The 19,342-nt window shown below is 47.4% G+C and overlaps 1 pseudogene; it reads right to left on the bottom strand.

The window, feature by feature from the left end:
* LOC137628501 (U3 small nucleolar RNA-associated protein 15 homolog) overlaps nt 1–19,342 on the bottom strand; it is a 203,407-nt pseudogene that overhangs the window by 26,968 nt on the left and 157,097 nt on the right.

Below are 19,342 nucleotides of genomic sequence, written 5' to 3'. Positions count from 1 at the left end.
TAGCAACACCCCCGACACGGGAAGGAAGGCACCGAGGACGTAGTAACGTAGTAAAGGGTGAACGACCTAAAGAGAGAGAGAGAGAGAGACCGTAGTCAAACTCGATCGCGACCCATGAAATTACACTGTGGTGGCCTAACTGCCACGGCTCCACGGAGATATCGTACACTACACACACAAGTACGAACTCTGAAAAGGAAACTTACTGATTTCTATACTCAAATATATACATAAACATGAAAATATGTTTACATATACAGTGGTACCTCTACATACGAATATCCCATCATACGAATTTTCCAACATACGAAGTAAAATTCGACCAAATTTCTGCCTCGACATCCTAAGTGTTGCTCCAACATACGAAGTAAACATTACGCTATTGAGTGGTCGAGTGCTCAGTTCTCTGTTCTTGTGTGTATCATGTGGTTGTCCTCTGTTTGGTCTGTTATTATCAGTGCTTATTTTCTTCCTTTTCTCACATTTCCTTTTTGATTTTACCTATAATCATGGTGCCTATGAAGCTAAGTTTCAGTACAGGAAGAAGGCAATTCTTTCATTAGAATTGAAGCAAGAAATTATAGAAAAACATGAGAGCAGTGTGCATGTGAGTGATACTTTATGGCTAAACAATATGGCCGGAATAGGCCTATGATCTAGAGGATCATCAAGCTGAAGGCAGCCATTAAAGCAAATAACCATCGAAGGGAATCACCATTATTACAAGACATCGTAGCAATGCCCTGGAAGAGATAAAACGCCGTTTGTTGATAGGGATAAAGGACAAAGAGATTGTTGGCAACGATCATTTGTGAGAAGGGCCAGCGTGATGAACAGAAAGAAAGAAAAAAGTGAAGCAAAGAAAACCAAGATAGCATTAACAAGCTCTTTTAAATAAGACTTCTCTCTTTTTCTGTTTCTCTCTAAACATAGCATTAACATGTTCTTTAAATAAAATCTCTCTCTCTCTCTCTCTCTCTCTCTCTCTCTCTCTCTCTCTCTCGTTCTTCTTCGCTGTTATAGTGTTAGATACGTCTATTATTTTTTTTCCGAGAGAGACAGAGAGAGAGAGATTGAACAAAAATGTGTTTAGAGTACATATGATTTTTAACAGCGTCGAGTTGAAAAACAATTAAATGTAACTAAGAAAGTAATAACAGGTAATCTGAATTCCTTTATTAACTAAAACAAATATTGATACAAACACACTCGTGTGCGCATGCACAAACACACACACACAGGTGCAAGAATTGCTACGCAGTAAGAGAGACGGTCGGGGAGGAGGTAGAGATGGTGACTGCGATAACATACCGTAACTCGTCACTGAAAGTGATGAAAATAAAAAATCAAAAGAAAAAATATGTAAAAAAATATGAAATATAAAAATAAAAAAAAAAATAAATATGACAAATTCGAAGATAATTTGCATTTTTCCTAACCATACAAACCTTAGCTATTTACAAAGGGTTATTACTTTTAGCGTAGCTGAAATGGCGAGCCATTAGAATTTAACGAGGGTGTATTACCCCCGCGCTAGTTAGCGGGGGGGTAGGGGAGTGGTAGCTAGCTACCCCTCCTCCCCCTCACACACAGGTGAATACTCACTTTCACTTAAAGGTAGGACTTGTCTTGGGGGACAGGGCTGGCGGGCAAATATGTGTAAATAGCTAAGGTTTGTATGGTTAGGAAAAATACAATTATCTTCGAATTTGTCATTTGTTCCGTAACCGAAATACAAACCACGCTATTTACAAAGGGTGACTTATCCCTTAGGAAGGGTGGAAAGTCCCCAGCCATACTGGCTTTGGCTTTACCCGGGGACTCAGAATCCGAGTGAGTCGCACTCGAGAAAAGGAGTCCCTGCACCTCACAAGTTCCTTGCTCCGCAAGGAACCATGTGGCCTACGTAAGCTTGTGTGTGAAGGAAGAAGTGTGACCCGTCTTAGGCAGTTGACCTGGAGTTCCAGAAGGAACTCTGGGTTAGGACGTTCCCAATACCACCTCGTCAGGGTATGGGGGACGCGACAGTATTGACTCAATACTCGGAACACAAGGAAGCATGGTTTACCTGCAGAGGTTCGAGGTCAGCTATGCAGAGACCAGGATGCTGCTTCCCCGTAGAGGGGATGATGAAGAAAGAAGTAAGGGCCAGACATACTTCTTTCGTTCATGCAGACTAAAACCTGATAACAATGCCCTCAACCTTCTGCTACCTGTCCAAAAAGGAGCCTGAGGTTAGACCAGCTGTTGTGTAGCCACCACAGAGCGATAGAAAACGTATCGAGACTCCTGTGGGTCACGCCCTGCAGGAAGCGGGCTGCGAAGGTCATCAGACGCTTCCAGACTCCAGCTTGTAGCACCTGCGTCACAGAGTAGTATTACTCGAAGGCGAGGGACGTTGCGATGTATCCAACATCGTGCTGTAGGGCGACGTGACGGGGGAGGGTCTGAAGACAGGTCGAGATGAATGTCCTTGAGTCCGGGCTGAAGAGGTATACTGGTGACTCTCCCCCCATGTCCTCCTTGTGTTCCCAAATCGGCTGCAACTGAGGCCAAACTGCAGCTGTTCCCAGCGCTAACCTCTCGATTCCTTACTGGCAAGAAAGAGGTCTTGGGACATCAGACACAGAATGGAGACTCGAAATCTTGAATGAATCGGACCGAAGGGTCAGGACCCTCAGATTCTGAGTCTAGCCAACAACTCAGGAGCGAGCCTGAATGTTGCCTTCCCCTCTTCCTTAGAAAGGGGGGAGTAGTAAGAGACCAAGAAGATTGCTTACACACTGGCCGTGGCCAGAGTGAGCAGAAGACCCAAGACGGAATACAATCCGAGGCCTGTCGTAAAAGGGTCTTGAGAAGATCTCTTAAAGGACTAAAAGTCCGAGCCATGCTCCAAGTTGGAGGTCTTCCTCCGACTAGGGCAGGGACGATCGTAGCTTCGCATGAGCGAGGATAGATCCAGCGGGCAGGAAAAAGTTATTCCTTTAAGCCTGAAGGTCAGGGAAAGGCTGAGCGACAGGCTTCATTGCCGAGAGCGGAAAGGAGTTTCCTCCCGCCGAAAGGCAATAAGACCGTTATTGCTGGAGAAGAGGCCTCACGGGAAGAGGTATATCTCCCACGGCACCAACCACCTTAGACTCTTCACTTTGCCTGGGAGACCCCTGTGGATGACTATCGCAGATGACGCGACCTTCGTACCGCGACTGTAGCGGGTTGTCTCTTCTAGAGGAGGAAGCGTAGTGTCTCCAGGCATGAAGCCGAAGCGACGCCCCGGTTCGGGAGAGATGTCGCAGTGTGGTTGCTTGAGTAGTCTGCGCCGTGGGAGAAGCTCTCCCGGGAGTTCCGTCAGGGGAAGCAGAGGGTCCAGAAACCGTTCTGCGCATAGTCCCAGTGGAGCTCTCCCATTGAAAGGTTGACAGACAACCTGGTTTTGTCGAGACCCATTGTCCGCAGACAAAAAGGAGGGAAGACGCAGGCGTCGAAGTTGTCCCACCATCACCGGAATGCATCTTGCCAGAGTCTCGGGGTCTGAGACTGGGGGAAGACTAGCGGAAGCTTAAGATTCCAAGGTGTCGCGATCAGGTCCCCCAGACCAGCACTTGCTGGTTACCCAAGGTCAAAGACCCCTAGGTACACTCTCTCTATGAGGCTCTGCTCGGATAGTCTGAGAGAAACATTCCCCTGCCTGGAATGAGAGAGCCGATGGTGGAATTGAGAGAATCTCAATCATCCCGGTATCTCTACTGCAAGATGTGAAGGTGTGAAAATGCGTCCCCTGCTGGTTAGAATGAAGTCGACGCGCAACGGGGCGACTTGGCAGGAGCTGTAGGATCTGAAGAGGGGCCAGACTAAGGCCCTTAAGCCCGCCTGAATGATGGAGAGGTATCCTTCAGGTCTTGACCATAGGCCTGGACCGGAACATGCCCCCCCCCCCTTTCCCTGACGAGTCCGAGAACCGCATCAAGAATGTGGGGAAAGGACGAGAATATCCACTACCATCAAGAGGCTAGATAGGTCAACACCCATTGCAGGTTTAATAGTTCCGCTGGTCCCATAGGGCCAGGGAGTCCGGTTAAACATTGCCTGAAGCCACCGGAACTTGGATCGCCCCACATGGAACTTATCCTGAGGCGACCGTTCGAACTATAGACGGGTCAATGAGGAAAGAAGAACTAGGAAACGTTCCAAGGTAGGGCTGAAAGCTCTGCTTGACTTAGAACAGGTACTGCGACTCTCCTCAGTCTTGCCACAGTCAACCGAAAGGAAGGCTCGGAGGATGTGGTAACAGAATCTGGCGTCCCCAGGTGGTCACCCATCCAAGTACCGACGTTGCTTAACCTCGCTGGACGGACGAGAAGCGGGGTTTCCAATTTGGTAAGGCGGTTGACTCAATATCATGGCCAGATACTCCAGATGTTGAGGCAGAGGAAGAGAAGGCTCCAAGCAAAATACCATGAGCCCACACTCATGGTCAGCATCCGGAAGCTTGTCCCGGCGCTGAAGAAGGTCGAAACCCGAGCCTATCGGAGTTGACCAGCCCTCCAAACACCAGAGGAGGCGGAAGCCTGCACCTGAGCGGCCAAGAGGAAGGCAGGGAGAGTTCTCTGGGGAAACAAACCTGCTATGCCACGGCGGGATAGCCACACTGCATCATAAGCAGGAATACTTGCAGTCTAGGCTGAATTCGACGAGCACCCTGGAAGATGGATGGAATGGAAACTGAAAGTACCCGTCCTTCCGATCCAGGGTTAAAGGAGTCCTGTCGCCTCGTTACCAGTCTGATCGATTCTGCTGGTCTACGCTAGCCGAAGTTTGTTCGACAAACTTGATCAGGGCTGAGAGGTCGACTATGGACATCCCCTCTCAGATCCTTCCTTACAAGAAAGGATCGACTGAGGGGGCCGGGGGTGAAGCCGTCGATGATCCTAAGGAAGACCTTCGCCTAAGGTATGGATCATTCTGCCCAACCGGGCAACTCTGCTGATGCTATGGCATAGAGGTTCAGAGACACTGAATTCGCTGACAGAGACGGCAGGCGCGATATCCTTGGCTACTCACAGAGATTGTGCGGGAATGGGCATCGGGAAGCTGTCATTCGGATGAGTAACCTTAAGCATCCTCCCAGCGAAAAAACCTGCAATCCTAGAGTTCGTGAACTCCTTTTAGGACTATGCCCCCCCGGGGGAGTCTCCCGTGCCATCTGTTCCTGACAGGAGGAAACTGCAATTGGATACCTTGTCCCAGTTGTCGTAGCCGATAACTTAGGCCGACGTGGTTGAAAGAAAAGGGCGCTGGAGCCCTGCAGAGTCTGGAAGAAAGCGCCTTGGAGGAGTGAAACCGGAAGTCGATTTACTCCGCACAGCAGCTGTCTAAGTCTCTGTCCTTGGGCACAGACAAAACTCTTCTCAAGGATGGAAGGGTGTCTGAGGTCGTTGACCTCCACAGATGAGACACTCGAAGGAAGCCTTCAGTCAGCGCGTCCAGATGGTACAACATCGAGCTTGTCCGCAAGTAGATACTTAACGACGAAAGGCCAAGGTGCCTGAGCTCGAGAGGAGGAAACTACCCTTGATCTTCCTGTAGCTTCCTTGAACCAAACCTCGGGCCGTAACCGAGGAGGGAAAGAACCTGGTAAGCTCCCAGAGGAAGAGGTAAGCAGTCACCCCTTGTCCGATGGAGAAATCTTGAACGGAAAGCCCCCCCGCCAAAAATCCTTCCAGGGCGGGAGAAGGAGAGAGTACTCGTGCAGGACAGGGGACCCTCGAGACCGACCTCTTGGGAACCAACTTCGCCCTAGGGGAAGTCACCACGAAGTCCACTCCTCTCTTTCTCTTCAGCGTAGGAGAGACAGCCGCTGGTTTGTTACCCTGGCCGGCGAGTGCTGGTTTCATAACCCTCATTAACGCCCGTGCCAGCGGACCAAACCATGTCTGCTGCTCCAAGGACACAGAGTCCGAAATCCTCGCTAAGGTGAAAGGGATCGGGCGATCCTTTGGAGTGAACACGACGGTACCTGCCTGAAAAGAAGGTGGGGAAGAATGCTGTACTGACCTGTCTTCGTCCTGCACTACCAACCTGTGCTTAGATGGAGGTGATCCCGAGTGCCGTCTAGGAGCACGCGTCCCTGCTGCTACCACCGGCTGTGGAATTCGCCGCGAACTATGGTCGCGCGAGGGCGAACGGTCGCGCAAAGGCGAATGGTCGCGCAGGCGCACAGGCGAGCGGTCGCGCGGGCGCGCAGGCGAGCGATCGCGCGGGCGCGCAGGCGAGCGATTGCGCGGGCGCGCAGGCGAGTGGGCGTGAGGGTGGGCAGGTAAATGAACACGCGTTCGAGGCGACGAACGCAAGCGATGGCGTGACGGCGAGGGATCGTGCTGCCGCGTAGGTGAAGAAGATCGCTGGGGATAATGACCGCGTGATGGTAAGCGATGGCGAGCAGCATGTGTAGGTGAATGATCGCGTGATAGGGTGCGATGGTGATCAGCATCCGCCGGAGGGCGAGCGTTCAGGGTTGTGCGAAGAGGAGCAGCATGCGTAAGCGGGCAATCGTGCAGGGTTGTGCGATGGCGAGCAGCATGCGCAGGTGAATGATCGCGTGAAAGTGTGCGATGGTGATCAGCATCCGCAGGAGGGCGATCGTTCAGGGTTGTGCGATGAGGAGCAGCATGCGTAAGCGGGCGATCGTGCAGGGTTGTGCGATGGCGAGCAGCATGTGCAGGTGAATGATCGCGTGAAAGGGTGCGATGGTGATCAGCATCCGCAGGAGGGCGATCGTTCAGGGTTGTGCGATGAGGAGCAGCATGCGTAAGCGGGCGATCAGCATCCGCAGTTGAGGGTCGCGCGATGGCGATCAGCATCCGCAGTTGAGGGTCGCGCGATGGCGGTCAGCATCCGCAGTTGAGGGTCGCGCGATGGCGATCAGCATCCGCAGTTGAGGGTCGCGCGATGGCGATCAGCATCCGCAGTTGAGGGTCGCGCGATGGCGATCAGCATCCGCAGTTGAGGGTCGCGCGATGGCGATCAGCATCCGCAGTTGAGGGTCGCGCGATGGCGATCAGCATCCGCAGTTGAGGGTCGCGCGATGGCGATCAGCATCCGCAGGTGAGCTAGTAGCTGGCGAACCATGTTCCTTCAGAAGTGTTGGAGAACGTTTGCATGCCAGCTGTAACACACGTGGGCGATCCGGAGATCGCTGGCGAGCTGATGATCGCTGACGAGCTGATGATCGCTGACGAGCAGAAGGCTACGCGTGGAAGTCTGCGCAAAGAAGAAGAGTCCTTGACCCCGACCTGAACCGAAGTTCTAGATCGCGAGGGCGAACGTGGGCACACAGGGCACGTAACAGGAACCGCAGGGAAGATCATCTTGAAAGCGCTGACGAACAGGAGAGTGCTGATGAGCAGAAGGGCGCGCAGGGAAACCCTGACACGCAAGGGAAGAACCCCCGTGGGGGCAACCCCTTGCCCCGAAGGGATCGTTGTCCGCCGGGAGACTGATGTCCGTCGGAAGACCGCTGTCCGTCGGGCAGACCGTTGTCCGTCGGGAAGACCGTTGCCCGTCGGAAGACGAGATCAGACTGCTGTCCATCTGCACCAAGGCGGAAGATCGAGAAAAAGGAGTTGTAGGCTGCAAACGGAGATCCAAAAGGGCGCCTCAAGCACCCTTATAGGGAGATGAGAGGCCCTTACGACGAGGCGGACGGAGGGCCTTACGGCGAGGGAGGCCAACAGCAACAGCAACAGAAGAAACCTCCGAAGAGGAGTCTCTATGAGTGTACTCTCTCGCGAACGAAAGAGAAACACTTCGTGAAAGAGACTGGTCAGCCAGTGACCTAAAAGGAGCAATTCTCCGAAGAGGAGCTCCTGCAGTTGCCCAGCCCCTTGAGCGAAACTGCAGGTGCGACCGCTCAGCACCAAGAGCATAGTCGCACGAAAAAGAGGCAAGAGAAGAACTCCCCAAAAGGAGAAAAACTCAAGCCTGGACAGGAAAAACTTCCCTCGGAAGGAAAGTTATCCGCCCAAGGAGGCAAGCCTCCTGGCTGTTCTAAAATGAACTGGAGAGCTGTCCGTCGACACGGGAGTACTACCAGTAGAAGGAGACACGCCCCTGACGAAAATACAAGGGGGGAGGCAGCAACAGCCGAATCCCCAGGACTCAACCAGACAGCTCACACCGTTGCTATATTACAGAAACGAACTAGATCGGTAACTGTAAAAAAAAAAAAAAAAAATAATATTAGTACACATTCATTCCCCCGGGAAGGCTCCGAAGAGGAATCCCGAGGGAAAGGAACAAGAATTACACAACAGGCACGTGCCCTCACAACCACTTACACTCGCGGAAGGAGAGCTGTAACCAAAACAGAATTATAACAATTATAATTATGTAACTATGTAATTATGTAATTTAAAAATGAATGAACACTAAAGAAAGAACGAAAACCCCGAAAGGAATCGTTCTACAAGCTGAAAAACAAAAAACAACTACAATTAGATTCATAACTAATTGATACAAACGTACGGCGTAGCAACCCCCCACACGGAAAGGAAGCTAGGCTATAAGGGCGTAGTAACACGTAGTAAAAGGGTGAACGACCTCAAGAGAGAGAGAGAGAGAGAAAGACATAAGTCAAACTCGATCGCCACCCATAAAATACGCCGTGGTGGCCTAACTGCCGAGGCCTCCACGTAGATATCGTACACTACACACACACATCTGAAAAGGAAACTTACTTATTTCTATACTCAAATATATATACAAACATGAAAACATGTTTACATATATATTGAGTAAAAGAAAAGTAAGCGATTAAGTAAAGACAAATCAGACAATGGCTGCCAAGCGAGGACCAAGACAGAGACGTCTGTCACAGTCCGAGCCAAAAGTTAAAGTGAGTATTCACCTGTGTGTGAGGGGGAGGAGGGGTAGCTAGCTACCACTCCCCTACCCCCCCCCCTGCTAACTAGCGCGGGGGTAATACACCCTCGTTAAATTCTAATGGCTCGCCATTTCAGCTACGCTAAAAGTAATAACCCTTTGTAAATAGCGTGGTTTGTATTTCGGTTACGGAACAAAAGCTAAGTTAGATTAAAATTTCCGTAGTGTAAGTTACGGTATGTTATCGCAGTCACCATCTCTACCTCCTCGCCGATCGTGTATCCTCGTGTGTGTGTGTGTGTGTTTGCGCATACGCACACGAGTGTGTTTGTATCAATATTTGTTTTAGTTAATAAGGGAATTCAGATTCGCTGAATTTGTTTTTTTAGTTACATTTGACTGTCTTTCAACTCGATAACGCAGTTAAAAATCATATGTACTCAACACATTTTTGTTTTATCTCTCATTTTTGTTTAATATCTCTCTCTCTCTCTCTCTCTCTCTCTCTCTCTCTCTCTCTCTCTCTCTCTCAGAAAAAAATTAATAGACATCTCTAATACTAACAGTGAAGAAGAACAAGAGAGAGAGAGAGAGAGAGAGAGAGAGAGAGAGAGAGAGAGAGAGAGAGAGAGAGAGAGAGAGAGAGAGAGAGAGAGAGTATTTATTTAAAGAAAATGTTAACACCATGTCTACCTTCTCGCCGATCGTCCGTCTCCTCCTGGCGTAGCAAATCCTACACCTGCGTTGGCCTGTGTCTAAGGTAAAGTGGTAATAAAGGGATTTTGACGTAGGAAAAATCTATTTCTGGGCGAAGGACCTGTGCCGCCCAGTGAATAAGCTCCATTTAGCACTTATTCTTAGGTAATTTACTCCAGAGAAAAAATGTAAAGGAGTGCTAGGTTAACTAGCTCGCTCACCTATTGGTGTCGGTATAAAATTGGGCGTATAATCCAGAGGTCCCGCACTATTTAGATTCATCCACGACAGAAACCCCAATAGAGGAGAGCCGTTCAACCTCACTCGGTACTACTAACACTGCATCCGCTCAGAACCCAACTCCTTAGCACCCAAAGTTTGGGGACTCCAAGGGAGAGGAGCTGGGAGGGTTCACTGGGCGGCACAGGTCCTTCGCCCAGAAATAGATTTTTCCTACGTCAAAATCCCTTTTCTGGGCTCGAACCTGTGCCGCCCAGTGAATCTATACAAGAGAATATGTCACCAAACTTGCAAAATAAAGGAAAAAACATAAGCGTAAGGGAAATACAGGATGCTTTAATCAGAGATGAGTACCAAAAAACAATTATAAGGGTATCTTAAATATGAACATAAATCCACTTGGTGGACAATTGACAAATAAGGTAGATATAATAATGCCGTGAGTGATAATATATACAGATACTCAGGAGTTTTTAAAAATTTACAAATATAATAACAGTATTCAGGTGCGAGACCAACGAATACAATAGGGTATAAATGAGGCAGGTAAGAGGGAGAGATAAAGAGACAAGGCATTAACCTGTGAGTTAACTGGGAGTAACTACGCTCCCTGCAGCTACTGTAGAAAATTTTAGGGCTTCCAAATGTTTAAGGTAGTGTTTCTTGAACACTGACGGTGATTTCCACCCTGTATACCTGGAAAGGTCCGTAAAATTCATGTGGTGAAAAAAGTTCACCGAAGTAGCAACCGCTCTGATATCATGTGCAAGAGGAAAGGAGTCAGGGCTAGCTTGTTTAATAAAATACAAAATTTGTTGCCTGATCCCTTTAATAGTAATGGTACCGCCTTGTTCTCTAATGAATAGAGGCCCCGAGGAGTTAGAGGAGGTCCAGGATAAATAAGACCTAAGAGTAGTAACAGGGCACAGAGACGGGTCTTGCGTGAGGGGAACAATTTTCCAGGAGGACCATCTGTTCTGAGGGTCTTCGTTCTTAGCCAAAAAGAATTTGTTAGGTGAAAGAAGGACCTCTCCCGAAGGCAGGAACTCAATATGACCCGGGTCTCTCGACAAAGCTGCCAGTTCAGAAATTCTTGCCCCAGAAGCCAAGCTCACCAGGAAAAGTGTTTTCCTGAGAAGGGGAATGTAATCACAAGAACTGTTAAGGGTATCAGAAGCCAATTTGAGTACATCATTAAGGAACCAGGTCACCGGGGTAGGACGAGTAACCGGTTTCAGTCTGGCACAGGCTTTCGGAATTGAAGCTAACAAAGAGTCGGTTAAGTCTATGTTAAAACCCACTAGGAAGATCTTTTTCAAAGCAGATTTAATAGTGGTGATAGTATTGGCTGCCAGACCTGATTCTAATAAAGATCTAAAGAAAGTGACAGTAAGGTTCAAGTTCATACAGTTCACGTCTGAGTCTATCAAAAATTTTGCCAACTTTTTAACTGCAGAGTCATACTGGCGGATGGTGGAATCCCGTTTATCCGATTCTAGGAACAGGGTGTTTTGAGGATCAATATTGGCACCATGCATGGCCGCAAACTTCATAAAGTCCATAAAGTTAGGGCGCTCTGAATGTTTGAGAAAGCGTACACAACGCGTGTTTGTACTATCTGAGACAGAACCGGATTGGGTATCGGGTGAGGGTATAGTCTCAACTCTCGCAGGAGAGGATACCAGTTGCTCTTGGGCCAGTTGGGTGCGACCAAGGCTACTTGTCCCTTGAAGGATCTCAGCTTGTCTAGAACTTTCAGCAAAAGATTCACCGGGGGAAAGAGATAAATCTTTTCCCAGATGTCCCAATTCTGAGGGTCTAGATTGGGAGCCACATATACTCTCAATTTGTGGTTGGACTCCGTGGCGAAGAGGTCCACTTGGAGACCGGGAACCTGAGAGAGAATCCACCGAAATGACTTTAGATCGAGTGACCATTCCGATTCTAGAGGGGAGGTCCGGGACAGGGCGTCTGCCACTACATTCCGGACTCCCGCCATGTGGACAGCTGAAAGATGCCAACGGTTCAAGGCTGCTAGGGAGAATATGGCTACTAGCACATGGTTCAGAGGCCCTGACTTTGACCCGCCTCTGTTGAGGCAGCGGACCACCACTTCGCTGTCGAGGACCAGACGAAGGTGTTGTCTCTTGGGAAGAGCGAGACGTTTCAGGGTTAGAAGAACTGCCATGGCCTCCAGCACATTGATGTGAAATTGGCGGAACAAGGGGGACCAAAGACCTTGAACTTTCCTGAGCTGAGAATAGCCGCCCCAACCTGATAAGGATGCGTCCGTGTGAATGATTAACTTCGGAGGCGGAAATCGAAGGGGAACTGACTTTGACAGACTGTTTGCTCTTGTCCAAGGAAGAAGTCTTTCCCGTAGAATGGGAGGAAGGCGGACTTTCCTGTCCCGGAGCTTCCGGTTCGCCCTCGAACGCCAGACACGATTGATATCTTTCAATTTTGCCTTCAGAAGAAGATCCGTCACTGAGGCAAACTGAAGGGACCCCAGAATCCTCTCTTGGAGTCGTCTGGAACTTACTTTGTCTTTGAGAAAGCGTTTGGTGTTCCTTGCAATCTCTAAACTCTTGGGTTTGGGAAGACACAGAGTATGAGATATAAGATCCCATTGCAGGCCGAGCCATTGGAACTTCGATTTTGGAAGAAGACGGGACTTCTTGAAGTTGATCTGGAAGCCTAGAGATTGAAGATAATGGATGACTTTGTGAGTGGCTTTTAGGCAATTTTGGGAGGTGTCTGACCAAATGAGCCAGTCGTCCAGATAGGCTACTACTTGAATCCCTTGATTTCTGAGTTCCTGAACAGCGACTTCTGCTAACTTTGTGAAGATCCTTGGGGCGATGTTGAGCCCGAAAGGCATCACCTTGAAGGAGTAACTTTTGTCCCCTAAGCGAAAGCCTAGGTACGGACGGAAGTGTCTCGCTATCGGGACGTGATAATAGGCGTCTGTAAGATCGATAGAGGTGGTGACGGCCCCACGGGGAAGTAAGGTCCGCACCTGCGAGACGGTAAGCATTCGAAACTTGTCGCATTGAATGGACAAGTTGAGAAGGGATAAGTCTAGAATCACTCTTCTCTTGTCTGAATCCTTCTTCGGGACACTGAACAGCCGACCTTGAAACTTCAGGTGTTTCGTTTCTTGTATGGCGTTCTTTTGTAAAAGATCCTGGACAAATTCGACCAGGTCCGGAGTGGAATGTTGATGAAATTTGTTCGGAGGAGGAGGTCCTTGAATCCAACTCCACCCCAGTCCCTTGGAGATGATACTGAAAGCCCAGGGACTGAACCTCCATTTGTTGCGGAAGGCATAGAGCCTCCCCCCTACCTGCTGCACCTCAGTATTGGTTTGAGGAGTTGCCTCCACGTCCGCCTTGGAAGTTCTTTCCCCTGCGAAAGGCTCTTCCCCTGCCTTTGTTCTGGTTAGAACCACGGTGGTAGCCTCTACCTCTACCATAACTCTGGGAAGAGCTATGAGCCTCATAAGACTGGTTAAAGGCAGGAGAAGTGGCGGAGGCACCGGAAAGCTGGCTCTTAGGGAGCAGAACGGTGACATAGTCGTCCGAAGGAGCCTGAGAGGTGGAAGGCTGTGCAGGGGCAAAAGGAGATGGGGGAAGAGGCAGCCGGAAATTGGACGAACCACTCTGCTGTTGCCTGAACTGGGTGGAGGTATATGGACGGAGCTTCTTCCTACCCCGGGCTTGGTAATTTGCAGGGTCATATTTACGTTTAGGAGTCAAACCCCAACGGGCTTTAAGGCTCTGGTTGACTCTAGTGGCCTCCGTCAAGACTTCCTCTACAAGAACCTCAGGGAAGAGATTTGGACCCCAACAGGAGGACCGGATAAGCTTATTAGGTTCATGCCTAATAGTCGCCTCTGCCAGGACATGTTTGCGACACCTGCGTTTAGCAGTAGCGAAGTCATACAGGTCATAGTATAATGACTGCAACGTAGCCTTGTTGAGAGACTTAAAAATACTCTCAGTATCGTAAGTCAAGGCTATCGACTCCGTGGAAGTGGCCAAGTTCAGAGTACGGCCAACGCGTAGGCGGGAATCATACTCCTGTTTAATGAGGGATTCCGGGAGACGGGGAAGCCGCTCACTAAACATTACTGAAGCACAGTCTGCTGCTAGCTTGCCAGAGGTAAAAGTGGTATGGACGTTGTCCCAACACTCAATGCCTGAAGGAAGAAGGAGGGAGATTGGATCCACCTCTCGGATGGGAGGCAAGGGCTTCTCCTCCAGAGCATATTGGAAGGCAAGCTCTGCTACCTTATTGACACATGGAGTCACGGTGTTTTTGTCCATTAAGAACATTGTGAAGGAGCTCTTATAAGGCGTCAACATGGTGTTGGTGCAGCCGATGTCATTCAGGAATCTGGCCCACACAGATTGGGCTTGCTCTTTGGGGAAGATGACTGTCTCTTTGGGGACCTTGTCTAACCGAACCAAAGCTTCCTCGGTAAGCCTGGCATAACCATGAAATGGAAATGCCAGACCAGGAGGAAAGAATTCAAAGTCCTCTAGGGGACGAGTGCCAAGACCCTCTAAAGTTAACATTCCGTCTGAGAACGGGGAATGAAGAGCCATACGCCAGGGGTTATTCTTGGCAAACGGCGGGAGCTTAGAGGCATCCGGGATGAGAGAGCTTTGGACTCGCTCCGGAGCGCCTTGCTCTAATGCCCCAAGTCTCTGACCGATGTTAGAGAACATCGTGTCCATCTTAGACTGCATCTCTGATACCAACTTAGCCTGCATCTCCGACACGATGCGAAGCATGGCTGATTCGGAAAGGCCCGGGCTAGCAGCAGGAGTGGCGGAATGAACTCCCGGGTCGCGAGACTTAGAGGAGGAGCCAGAAGCCTTAGATGACAGGTTTGTATTCTGCTTAGAACCATGAGAAGCCTTATGAGGCTTATGAGCTTTAGGTAAGGTTCTAGACTTATTCTTGGGGGGAACCGAGTGTGATCGTTGGGACGAATCACGGTCCCCAGAAAAACCATGAAAGGAAGAGCGATCAGATGAAGAAGAAAGAGAGGGGCTGAGGATAGGAATCTCAGCGCCGGAAACACCTGCCTCACTTACCACCCTACCTGTATCTGGATCATCCAATAACATGGGTTCCACGTCAAGGTTCATGGAGGCAACATTGTCTTCTAGATCTCCGGGGGCGTCCGACGGATCCTGCTCTGGATCAATGAACCCCGCTATGGTGGCATCAATGTGGGCAATGATGGGAGCTGCAACATGCCTAGCCACAGCAGCTGAAGACTTGGCGTTGGGGTAAATCAAGGAACAGTAGTCCTCAAAGAGGACGTACGGCCGCTTGGACTTCACGTTCCGGGCAAAACCACCAACCCACACTTTCAGTGTGGCCCGAGCCGCAGACTTTTGCTCCGGGGATGCCTGAAATAATAGTGGGAATTAAAAAGGGAAGACTCCCAGTGGTCCTTCAAGACCATAGATATCTTACTAAATAGTGTATGTATGCCAAAAAAGGTAAGATAAATAAGAAGGCAACATAGCCAACGGGACTCACCGAGTCAGATCCAAGGGTGGTAACGAGGTCAAAACAGACCACACAGTTATCCGGGTGCCATACCACGACATCCTCCAGCTGCACTCCGCAGAGGGCGTGAGACCGACAGACGGTATGGCCGCAGGGCTGATGTAGAACAGCTGCACAGGCCGTCGTCTGACAATGCACCATCTATAAAAGGAATAGTATATGAGAAACTGTAATTCTCTTAAGTAGGGGCGGGTCCGGAGGACCCGTGCCTAACATAAGCCTAACACAAGATTAGAGCTTAACTGTAATATTCTTAAGTAGGGGCGGGTCCGGAGGACCCGGGCCTAAACATAAGTCTAGCTTAAGACTAAAGTATAGCCATCCATTCCGGTCGAACCGGGAGCATAAAAAAGGATGCAACAACAAGAAATTAAGACACATGGTGTCTGATTTCCCGGGGCGAGGCTAAGCCCCGGGCCGGGAAATAAAAGTATCCAAAACCAATTCGTATAGGAACTCCGAGATAGTGATCTGTCATATAATCATTATATATAATCATAGGAACTGTTATAAATTAATAGGGGGACGGATCTGTAGATAAGAACCGCCAACCGAACCCAGAGGGTTTCATATAACATAAACCAGTGTGATAAGTGAATATAAAATAGGGTGCACCGGGATCCAACTCTGTTGACCGGTGGCCAACCAGACTAGACAGAGACGAACCCGCCGGGACACCCGGAGGACAAAGTCCATAAACACTGAACTACCCCCTCTAAAAGGAGGGAAGGCAACGGTCCCCTAGGGGAGGGGGGGAGAGAAGCCTAGCCGCCCACCTAGCGAGAGGGGGAGCATGGGGGAGGATCACGTGATACGGAGCAGCAGGGCTACCAACTGACGATCCCCAACCAGACAGATCAAACGGAGTAATAGCACAATATTCATTATAATAGTGATAGCATTGATAATATAAAATAAACACATAAAAATTTTTGGGCAAGGCATGCAACATAATAATTAAATCACAAAAGCCACACCTGATGGCTTAAAAAATAACATTGCCGCCTAGCAACGAAGGTCGGCAGCCATAACGATACGTAAATGATATCGGCCCAAAAAGTGAACCACGAGGGTTCTAAACGCTAAATAATGAATATCCATAATAACAAATAAAATTAATAATAAAAATAATAAAAATAATACATATAGTAACACCGCGAGTGAAACTAAAAGCTCTCAAAACAGGAGTACCAACTGTAAGTGGAATTAAGCAAGATCGATATGAACGAAGAGAATAAACTCCTATAATTCAAATATTAAGCGATCTAGGTTGCTCAAAACACAGCAAAACCAAGCTTGGTACTTAACTTAGACGGTGTCTCCAGGGAAACCGACGAAGAAGCCATAATCCAATGAAAATAAGTGGAAAAACGAGAGCACAACAAAAATGCGGGTTACACACAAGACGTGCTAAAAGGAGTTTGGTTCTGAGCGGATGCAGTGTTAGTAGTACCGAGTGAGGTTGAACGGCTCTCCTCTATTGGGGTTTCTGTCGTGGATGAATCTAAATAGTGCGGGACCTCTGGATTATACGCCCAATTTTATACCGACACCAATAGGTGAGCGAGCTAGTTAACCTAGCACTCCTTTACATTTTTTCTCTGGTATATTTAGCAGTAAATTACCTAAGAATAAGTGCTAAATGGAGCTTATTCACTGGGCAGCACAGGTTCGAGCCCAGAAAAACACATTTTTTATTTATTACTTCTTTTTAATTATCTTTTTTACATGCTTCTTTCATATTATGCAGTTATGTTATTGTTATGTGTAATTATGTGTAGCCATTTATTAAGGATTTATTATGGGTTTTTAGGCTGAGGAACGAATTAAATGAATTACCATGTACAGTGAACCCTCGTTTATCGCGGTAGATAGGTTCCAGACCCGGCCGCGATAGGTGAAAATCCGCGAAGTAGTGACACCATATTTACCTATTTATTTAACATGTATATTCAGACTTTTAAAACTTTCCCTTGTACGTAGTACTGTTAACAAACTACCCTTTAATGTACAGAACACTTAATGCATGTACTAACGTACCCTAAACTAAAACAGGCACAAATATTAAGGGCGACTTTATATCATGCGTTTCCTAAACACGCCAAAAAGCACGATAAAAAATGGCAACCAATGTTTTGTTTATGTTTATCTCTGATTATAATGAAGAAACAAACGCATTTCCACATCTGTGTATAGGTTAGTTTCTGCATCGATTATATTGATTATTCAGTACAGTATGTTGATTTGGTTATTACTAATGTTTTACTTAATTTTTCTTAGGACTTCCAAATGAAATGTTTTTCTTTATGACGCCGCCTGAAACGACGGCGTCATAAAGTACGCTCAGTAAACAAACTAAGGAATTTAACGCGCATGATGAAATTGATAAATAATTATATTACAGTAAAAGCTTTAATAAAATATGTTATTACAAATATTATTTACCGTATCTTTATAAAATCATACATACGTAGCAAAGCAGGACAACAATCTACGAGAGAGAGAGAGAGAGAGAGAGAGAGAGAGAGAGAGAGAGAGAGAGAGAGAGAGTTGTTTTACATATGTAAATGTAAATTTTAAACAAAAAAAAAATAGCCCCATTTCATATTAAATAGATTACAAATATTTTACTTTATCATATTACAGTAGTCTGAATAATACTGTAAAGTTCAGTACAGTATGTTGTTGTTAAAGTCGTGGCGATGAAATTCTCACGAAACAAAAACACGCCATTTGAGTACAACAGCTGATTCTCTCTCTCTCTCTCTCTCTCTCTCTCTCTCTCTCTCTCTCTCTCTCTCGTGTTATACAATACTTACATTTAGATGAAGAAGCTAAAATTAGTTTTCTTAGTGTCAATTAAATACGAAACGAAATAATTAGGCCGAGTCTACATCCATTTCAATCATAGCTAAAAATACGGCATCCGATTTCATCAGCAAACCACTATTTTTTGGGAAATATCATTTTATTCTAGAAAATTGCCACTCTTTAAATAGTTAATTGCACATTAAGAAAGCGTGTACTTTTGTTTTTAAATTTCGGGTTTGTTTTAAAAATCAAGTATTGTTGACTTCTTTTTTTTTTTACTTTTGGCTGTGATTAGATCAGCTGTCGCTCTTGAGTGTGTACGAATACACTAACAAAGTATCATTTATACCATTTCTTAACTTATTCAAACCGTCTACAGTATACAGTTGATATTACATAAGCACCAATGTGTTATAACCTATCAATTTTTTTTGTTTATTACATTTAAACCCCCCCCCTCTCTCTCTCTCTCTCTCTCTCTCTCTCTACCTATCTCTCTCTCTCTCTCTCTCTCTCTCTCTCTCTCTCTCTCTCTCTCTCTGTGGGCTACTTTTCACTACCTCCCATTCCTTACCTCTCTCTATCTCTCAAACAAATGATATCTTTGTTGCTCCTCAAAGTTTCATTTATATTGAAAATCAATCACGATTCAATTTTCCTTACTTTCTCCAATCTCGCACCATCGGTCACTTCGCGGTATTTTCGATATTTCTGAAAAATCCGCGATATATGATACATACATGGGTTATGAAAAAAATCCGCGAAGTGGTGAATCCGCGATGGTCGAACCGCAAAGTAGCGAGGGTTCACTGTAATGTATTCTGATGGGAAAATTCGTTTCTACATCTGAAGTCGGTTGTGGAACGAATTAAATTCATATGTAGAGGTACCCCTGTATATAGAGTATAAGAAAAGTAAGTGATTAAGTAAAGACAAAACATAAAATGGCTGCCAAGCGATGACAAAGACAGACACATCTGTACATCGTCCGAGCCAAAAGTGAAGTGAGACATTTCACCAGTGTGTGAGGGGGGAGGGGTAGCAAGCTACCCCTCTCCTACCCCTGCTAACTAGCGCGGGGGTAGTAAACCCTAGTTTAAATCTAATGGCTCGTCAATTTCAGCTACGC

This window comes from Palaemon carinicauda, chromosome 36 (assembly GCF_036898095.1).
Source record: "Palaemon carinicauda isolate YSFRI2023 chromosome 36, ASM3689809v2, whole genome shotgun sequence".
In the NCBI taxonomy this organism is placed as follows: domain Eukaryota; kingdom Metazoa; phylum Arthropoda; class Malacostraca; order Decapoda; family Palaemonidae; genus Palaemon; species Palaemon carinicauda.
This window is presented reverse-complemented; position numbering and strand designations above follow the sequence as displayed.